A 9,318-nucleotide genomic window follows, 5' to 3' on the forward strand; every position below is an offset into this window, starting at 1 on the left:
ATGGTCTTTCTGGAAGATGCCAGTTGCTGAATTCCCTTCTCTTGGATGACTCAGGGAGCTGCTCCATCACATCCTGTAATGCACACACCCCTGCTCAAACTTTGGCCACCAAGTTCAGGCATGGCTCTCCTTCCAGGCTTGCTTAATTCCTCTGCGTCCTCGGCAAGAATGGTTGGAAAAAGTGACAGGGCAGGGTTTCTTGGAAAGCAATCTGGCCTGCATCAGCATTAATGATTAAAATGTGTTCTCATGTGGCTATTCCCCAACAGAGAGTGCATTCCTAAGCTAGTTTAACTCATCGGTTCTGAAATTTTAGAGTCCCTATCCTTGGTTTTTGAGGTTTCTCCCAGAGGATCTGGACCAGGATCTGAATCAGCCACCATGGGCTAGAAGGCTCTATAAGCCCCATAAAATATCTATCTACCTGTCTCTCATCTTTCTATTTACCCACCTACTATCTATCTATCTATCTATCTATCTATCTATCTATCTATCTATCTATCTATCATTATCATTAGATATAGATAGCAGTAGAGATATTTATATTACAAGGTAATATAACCTTGATTTAGAAAGTTTGGAAGATATAAAAAACTTTCAGAATCGTGGTAAAGTTTAGCAGCCAAGATCTTCTTAGCATTGTCAGGGTAACATAGAAAAGGCCAAGAATAGATTGCCTTATCTTAGGAATCTTAGGAAAGTTGACTGGCTTCGGTTTGTTTCTCAGGGCCACAGGAGCAGGCCATATAACATTTCAGACCCTGTCAAAGGAACGTACTTTCCAGAGTCTACAGAGTTTTCCACCATCCAATTTGAGTGGATTTTTCTCCTTTACAAATAAATATACCTTTGACAAGCTTCACGATGATCAACATCTCACTGAAGAAAAAGATTCACCAATTTTAGCCCAGCGAATGATTCCCATTATTGTCCTGTGTTACGTTTATGAGAGCTTTGTTTCTTATCAGTGATCAGTGCTTTCATTTGTGTATTTTCTATTCATTTAAATGTTTAAATAATGACATCAATGGCTATGCTGACGATGATGACAACTGGTGATACCCGAAGTTAGCCTGAAATCATTCTGCATCAGCTGAGAGATGAAAGTTCAAACTTGACCTTTAAAAAGTGTGTCAGGTCTGTCAGTATACAGTGTATGAAAAGCACGAAAGCATAGGCTGTTCAAGACTTGAGTTTAGCAAAGTTGAGGACTGTCTGCACATGTAGGACACATCCTTTCCCCGAACCACAGTGTCTTTAAAATTCCTCCCTTCAAAATTCAGAACCTTACCCTCCTATCACTAGAATATTTCCTGCCTCCTGATTTGTAGGGTCATTCCCAAGAGAGGCAGTGATGGTGAAGATTTTTAGCATTTCTTTTCTTTTTTTTTTCTTTTTTTGAGTTGGAGTCTCACTCTGTCACCCAGACTGGAGTGCAGTGGCCGCTCCCAGCCACCGCAGCCTCGACCTGCTGGGCTCCGGCAATCCTTCCGCCTCAACCTTCCAAGTAGCCGGAATTACAGGCATGTGCTACCACGCCCGGCTGATTTTTTGATTTATTGTAGAGATGAGGTCTCGCTGCCCAGGTGGGTCTCGAACCCACGGGCTCAGGCAATCCACTCACCTCAGCCTCTCAAAGGCGCGGGATTACAGGCTGAGCCACCGAACCTGGCAGCATTTCTCTTGAAGTCCCATTTGGTGCTTGCATTTGATTTTGGGAGGCTCCTGACATCTTGGCATACACATATCTAATAAATAATAAATAATAAATTGTCCATTAGAACTCGTTAGTAAGAATGTATTTGGGCCTTGGGAACTATATGGAGTCAGAGACTCAAATACCACTAGCCTCTCTGTCTTGTTTCTGTGCTGCTCTGAGCTTTCCTTTTTTCTTCTCAGCAATGCCCACACTTCTCTGGTTCACATGTAGTACCTGCCAGTTAGGCCTAGGCCTATAACAACCCTAGAGTGATCAAGTGGGTAATCCTAATAACAAATATGATAATTAAAGTCTAACTTAGGTGTGGCATCCAAACATAAAAATAAGACAAATGCTTATATTTGATAAATCCTGCATGAAAAACAGAGGAAGAGAGGCTACCTCTGATTATCCCAAGTCAAAGCAGTTAAATTCCCATACAAAAAGGGAACAAAGAGTATCTGTCACCTGCTGACTTATGTTAGAGAAGGCTCTGTCTAGGGGCGCCAGAGGGAGTGATGTGCCATCCAAATTGTGAACCTGTTAAAGTCAGGTGCCCAGGCTAGCTCACTCAAAATCTATTAGAGGATACCCCTCTTAAGTCTTCTCAACTGCATTAGTTAATTATTTTTATTTTTAATTATTTTGCAGAGATGAGGTCTCACTATGTTGCCCAGGCTGAGATGATCCACTTATTACTCACTTCAAGATGTGATTTTTTTTTTTTAATGAGCCAAGTGTGATGGTACATGCCTATAGTCCCAGCTACATGGGGCCGAGGTGAGAGGGTCACTTGAGCCCAGGAGTTAGAGACCAAACTGGGCAACATAGCGAGACCTCCATCTCAAACAAAAACAAAAATAAAACAAAAAAAAACCCCACAAAATTTTAAAAATCAGCTAGGTGTGATGACATGTACCTATAATCCCAGTTATTCAGGAGGCTGAGGTGGGAGGACTGCTTCAGCCCAGGGAGTCAAGGCTGCAATCCAGCCTGGGCTATGTAGGAAGATCCTGTCTTTAAAAAAAAATTTTTTTTTTGAGTTGGAGTCTCACTCGGTCGCCCAGACTGGAGTGCAGTGGCCGCTCCCGACCATCGCAGCCTCGACCTGCTGGGCTCTGGCGATCCTCCTGCCTCAGCCTTCCAAGTAGCTGGAATTACAGGCACGCGTTACCACGCCCAGCTAATTTTTGATTTATTGTAGAGATGAGGTCTCGCTGCCCAGGCGGGTCTCGAACCCATGGGCTCAGGAAATCTACTCACCTCAGCCTCCCAAAGGTGCGGGATTACAGGCTGAGCCACCGAGCCTGGCAAAAAAAAATTTTTTTTAAGAATGAGGGAGGAAAACAACCTAGCAAAATATACAAAGCCAGTCTTCTTTCAGTAATGCCCATTTGGCCATACAGCAGCAATTAGAGAAGACAGTAATTCCATTCACAAATAGAGCAAGAAAATTGTCTCATCAGCTTTAGAGAAGATGGGATAATTGCCTAAAATATCTTGGAGTCATTCAGAGAACATTTATTGAAAATGTATTTTGTTTCATTCTATCCCTTCTCCATTGGTTTTCAGCATCCTGGTGTGCCAGAATTCCTATACATCTGCTACTGATGAAATACTGGTATATTGGTTGGCGTAAGACTGTTGTTTTGGCCTGAAAGAATCTGAAATCTGAGTTATTTTGTATTAAGACTATTTATGGAGTTTTATGATACACTAAGATTTTTAAATTGAACAAAGATACACTTATTTAACTTAAAAATAACTTTCCATACTTCCACACATCTATGCTTTCCTATACTTTCTCTAAGAGTCAGAAGAAGATAACAATGAACAAATCAAAGTTTCTGATACAATAATAATTCTTATTCTGGTTCAAAGACTTTTAGAAGAAGCAGGTAATGAGCATGAAAGAACTGGAACTGATTCAGGGACCCGATTAGAATCCCCATCTATACACCATGAAACTGAAGAAAGCAGAATGGCTTTTTGGAGCAAAACACAATGCATGCCATCAATACAAAAACTGCAGTCCTAGTCTTTCCCCTGGAATTGTGTAAGAAAAATCTCAAAGCTATCAAAAAGAAATGGGATCATTGAAAGATGAAGAATTTAAAGAAAAATATTATTTCCTCACTGAAGTATCAGAAAGTTCTTTTTTCCAGCAGCTGGCAAAAATTATCTCACAGCTTCAGATGATTTTTATATTTTAGGATTGCTTTTAAAAAATTAGAGTTGTGTTATGTTCAGTGTTTATGATTAAATGTCTATATTTGTCTATTGAACCAAGTTTTAAAATAATACTTAATTTTCATTCATTTTATCTGCTAATAATTTAGAGCAGAATTATAATATATAGTAATGTTGATATTTTATTTGCTGTGTTACATAATTTTATTTATTTATTAATTATTATTATTTGAGTTGGAGTCTCTCACTCTGTTGCCCAGGCTGGAGTACAGTGGCATACTCACAGCCACCGCAGCCTCGATTGCTGGGCTCAGGTGACCCTTCAGCCTCAGCCTTCCAAGTAGCTGGAACTACAGGCACGCACCACCATGCCTAGCTAATTTTTTGATTTATTATAGAGATGAGGTCTTGCCAAGTTGCCCAAGCTGGTCTTGAACCCATGGGCTCAGGCAATCCTCTCACCTTGGTCTCCCAAAGCGCTGGGATTATAGGCGTGAGTCACCCCGCTTGGCCTGATGTGTTATATAATTTAAAAATTATGTATTTGAAATATATGCAAATATTTAGCTTAATTTAAACATTATAAAATACTAGTTGTGTTAGGATTCAGCTAGAGAAACAGAACCAGTTAGAAGTATTTGCACATATATACATACACACAGATATAGATAAATATAGAGTTATGAATCTATATTCAAGTATATAATTTATTTATAAGAGATTGGCTTATGCATTTGTGGGGCTGGCTAAGCAAGCCCAAAGTTCACAGGGCCAGCTGTCAGCAGGCTGGACCTCCATGGGCACAGGCCAAAGCTTGTTTTACACAGGCACGCAGGAAGGAAGATCCAAAGGGAAGGGAGAATGATTGTGGACTCAGCTGCTATTTGGAATCTGTACTCAGAGAAATCCTAAACTCTCTCTTTAAAAAAATTGAAAAATACAAAAAATAAAGTAAAATAAACTTTTTGGCCGAGTGTAATGGCACTTGCTTGTAGTACCAGCTGTTCAGGGGTCTGAGGCAGGAGGATTGCTTTGGTCCAGGAGCTCGAATCCAGCTTGGGCAACATAGTGAGATCTCATCTCTAAAAAATAGTAATAATAAAATAAGCATTTACTTTTAGAACAGTTTTAGATTTACAGAAAAATTGCCAAGATATAAGTATGGAGCTCAGTTTCCCCTATTATTAACATCTCACATTACTGTGATCAATTTGCTATAATTAATAGACCAATATTTATACATTATTATTAACTAACATCCATCTTGATTCAGATTTCTTTCATTTTGACCTAATGCTCTTTTTCTGTCCCAAGAGCCCTCCAGTACACCATACTACATATAGTTGTCATGTCTCTCCTCAGGCTCCTTTTGGCTGTTATACTTTCTCAGACTTTTCTTGTTTTTCATTATTTTGATAGTTTTGAGAATGGGTCAAGTATTTCGTGGAATGTCCATCTATTGGGATTTGTCTCATGTTTTTCTCATGATCAGACTGGGATTTTAGGTTTTAGGGAGGAACATCACAGAGATAAAGTATCATTTTCATCACGTCATATCAAGGGCACATACTGTCAACATGATTATCACTGTTGATACTGACCCTGACCACCTGGCTAAGGCAGTGTTTGTCAGGTTACTTCACTGCAAAGTTAGTCTTTCTCCAACTTTCCATCCTGTATGCTTTGGAAGGAAGTCACTATGTTCAGCCTTCAGATGAGCAATGAGGTGTTATGCTTCTCCTCCTTGAGCATGAAATATCTACATAAATAATTAGGAATTCTTCTGCACAGGAAAGTTGCCTATTCTCTATTTACTTATTTATAAGTGGACTAATGGATATGTATTTTACCCCTTGAGTTATAATTCAAGACTATGTTACTTATTTTATTGCTTGACTTATTCCAGCTTTGGCCATTGGGAACTCTTTCAATTGGCCTCTGTGTCTCTTTGATGTACCCCCACCATTGTGTATACATATGCACAAGTGTATGTGTGTATGTTTTTCCTCACTTTCTAGTCCTACAAGGTACTCCAGGCTCATCTTGTATATTTCCTGCCCTAGTCCTAGAACTAGCTATTTTTCCAAGGATCTCTGGTTCCTTTTATTGGAGAATGGAATTAGAAACCAAGATCTGGGAACTCTGTGTGCTTGTGGCTACTGAGTTTATTATTGCTCCTAGGCCTTCTCACTAACAGAGGGAAGAGACATGTGTGCATACTAATCTGTGTATATGCACATGCCTATAGATATTTATATATGTAATCATCTGTATTTAATATACCTTTATACTGTGCCTCCAACTCTAATTCATTATCACATGAATCTTTGTAGCCTCCTTCCCTTCCTTAAGCTTTCTTTTAAAGATCACACATGATAGAACCAGGACCCAAGCAGAATAATCTCCCTTTTTATTAACTTAAAGGCAACTGATTAGAGACCTTACTTACATGTGCAAAATCCCTTTAGTGTTTGATTGAATAACTAGGAAAAGCTGTGTGTATGCTACAAAATGCTTACTGCCTTACTTCTAGCCTCTGACTCTCCTGTGAGAATATCACTTGTGGCCCACACTAACTGGAATTGCACTAGAAAGAGAATTCTAGGGTCTGTAATTCAGCCTAGCTGAGTTGCCGTGTCGCACCAGTGTGAGTGCCAGTTTTGGGGGATAATGCCCTGATATTGTATTCATTAATCTCACCTTACTTGTACATTGTTGCCAACTCTGACCCCCAGCTTCTGGCATGTGGCCCCTGTGGTTGGTTTCTTTCCCTTCCATCTGGCCAACACTTCTTGGCTTGGGCCTGACACAAATTCAGCAAGTACTTGCAGTCACGGCCTTCAGTGGCTGTTTAAGATCCAGCAGGTCTCCCTTTTGTTCAGATTCCTCTATCTCACACCCCAGAATCCCAAGACCTTCTACTACAATACAGATATTTGGTCATTCAGAAATGGGGTTCACTTCTGCTCACAACTATTCCACGTAGTCAATAATTTGTTGTTTTTATTTTTATTTATTTATTTTTTTGAAAGTGAAAAAGCAGGATTTATTGAGGACAGAAAAGCTCCCACAGCAGGAAGGGACCCGAAGGAATTGCCCCTGATTTGTTGTTTTTAAAAGTACTCTGGTGGTGACTTTGTTTATTTGCACTTAGGGCCTTAACATTCTCTTGCTGTCTATGGTTTAAAATTGCTAACTTCAGCATTTCTGGGAGCACTGGCAACGTAAAAACCTTGCATGATTCTGCATCATATTATGCTTTTTTGTGCGCATGTGAATACTTTACCAGAATGTAAACAAGTCCTGGGGCGTGCCGCCTGGTTCATGGCTGTGTTTCCAGTGTCTCCAGCAGGACTTGGTACCCAATGGACACTCAGGAAATGTGTTGAATGTATGAATACAACATGTGTGCATGTTTCTGTACAGGTGCCTGTGAACGATGTGCAAACCTTTGTGTGTCTAGATGTGTATCTTGTGTGTGTGCATGTGTGTATGCAGACAGAAGAGGACATAAATATTTGGTTAGACCCCAAACAGCCATCGGGGACTGCTTTAGTAACATTTAATCATCAATATAGAGCATGTTCAGAAATGCATGTGAAAAATTAACATTTGTGCAGAATGAAAGGGGGCATATGGATACCTCTGTATGATGCCCAAAGATATATCCTAATTCCCAGTACCTATGCATGTGACCTTATTTGGAAGAAGGGTCTTTGTAGATGCAATTAAGTTCAGGACCTTGTGATAAGAGGATCCTGAGTTACCTGGGAGTTCCTTGGATCCTGCCTGAAATCCAATGACAAGTTTCCTTAGAAGAGAGAGGAGAATAAGGCGATGTGATCACTGTGGCAGAGATTGGAGAATGCAGCCAAGAAAGCCAATGAGTGCCAGCAGCCACCAGAAGCTGGTAGAGGCAAGGCAGGATTCTCCCCTAGAGCCTTTGGAGGAAGCAGCCCTGCCGACACCTTGATTTCAGACTTCTGACCTCCAGAACTGTGAAAGAATAAGTTCCTGTTGTAAGTCACCCATTTTGTGGTAATTTGTTATGGCAGCCCAGGAAACTAAGATACCTTGTCAAGCATACAGCAGCTTGTGGCCAATTTGTCCAGGATTGTGTGTATATCCATTGGGTATCATGCATCCTCCCCCTATTCCACCTTGACTGCCAGCCCAGGGTTGTGTCCAACAGCACAGCAAATATTTGCAGGGAGTAGAGCAAACAAGCAGGGAGCCGGTGGAGGGGTCTGGCTAGTAGATTTACTGCAGATTCGCAAGGCTCCTGGAAATATTCTAGGAATAATGCCATACTTCTGTCTCTGCCTCTGGGGCATTGTCTCCCCAGGGATCACTGGCAGCCACCAGGGACTGAGGAGGAAAAGGTGCTCCTGTTGTTTTCTGCAAACCGGCCCTTCTCCAGGGTATGATCCTGATAATGGGCCAGCTCCACTGGGGCAGCCTGGAGGTGCAGTTGGGCACTGTGGGGTCCACCACTCACCCCCTCATTGAGCTTCAGCAAGGTTCCCAGGGTGGCATTCCAAATGTCTTCCCTGTTCTTTGCACAGATGCCTGCCCTAGTTGCTTTTCCTTCTCTGCACAGGTTGGCTCTGCCATCTCCGGCGCCTCCCAGCCTGGGTGCCGGCCAGCTCTACTTTCCTTGAATGACTGGCAAGCACCACAGGGCTGGGCAGGAATCACTATTAGACACGGAACTGGGTATTTCCCTAGTCATGAAATAGCTTCCAACAGCTTACTTTTCAGTTACAAAGGAAAACAAGGTAACTTCACAGTGGAGAAAACGAGTGGATTTTGCCTTAACCAAATGATCGATATGTCCCAATAATGGGATACACTGACCTGTGTGCCTCCTGATACGATTGATACACAGTGAAAGGACCAACAACACTTCTGGGGCAAATAACTGGCATGCCTCCAGAGTGAAAGACAGAGAAAGATTGAGAAAATGTTCTAGATTAAAAGAGACTAAAGCAACATGACAAATAGGAAAGAAAATATTGCTGTAAAGAACATAACTGGGGTTGGGAGACCAGGGCGGGAGGATTGCTTAAACCCAGGTTCAAAACCGGCTAGGCAACTTCGCAAAATCTCATCTCTATAAAAAAATTTAAAAATTGTCTGGGTATGGGTGATGTGTGCCTGTAGTGCCAGCCACTTGGGAGGCTGAGATGGAAGGAATGTCTGAGCCCAGGAGGTTGAGGCTGCCATAAACCATGATTTGCCACTGCACTTCAGCCTGGCAACAGAGTGAGACCTCCAACTCAAAAAATAATAATAATAATTGGGACAATCAGGGAGATTCTGAGTATGGACTATATATTAGATAGAAATGTCATAATGATTTTTTTTTTCTTTTGAGTCAGAGTCTCACTCTGTTGCCCAGGCTGGAGTGCAGTAGCATGCTCATGGCC

This window comes from Carlito syrichta, unplaced genomic scaffold (assembly GCF_000164805.1).
Source record: "Carlito syrichta isolate Samal-C Ts95f unplaced genomic scaffold, Tarsius_syrichta-2.0.1 Scaffold287424, whole genome shotgun sequence".
In the NCBI taxonomy this organism is placed as follows: domain Eukaryota; kingdom Metazoa; phylum Chordata; class Mammalia; order Primates; family Tarsiidae; genus Carlito; species Carlito syrichta.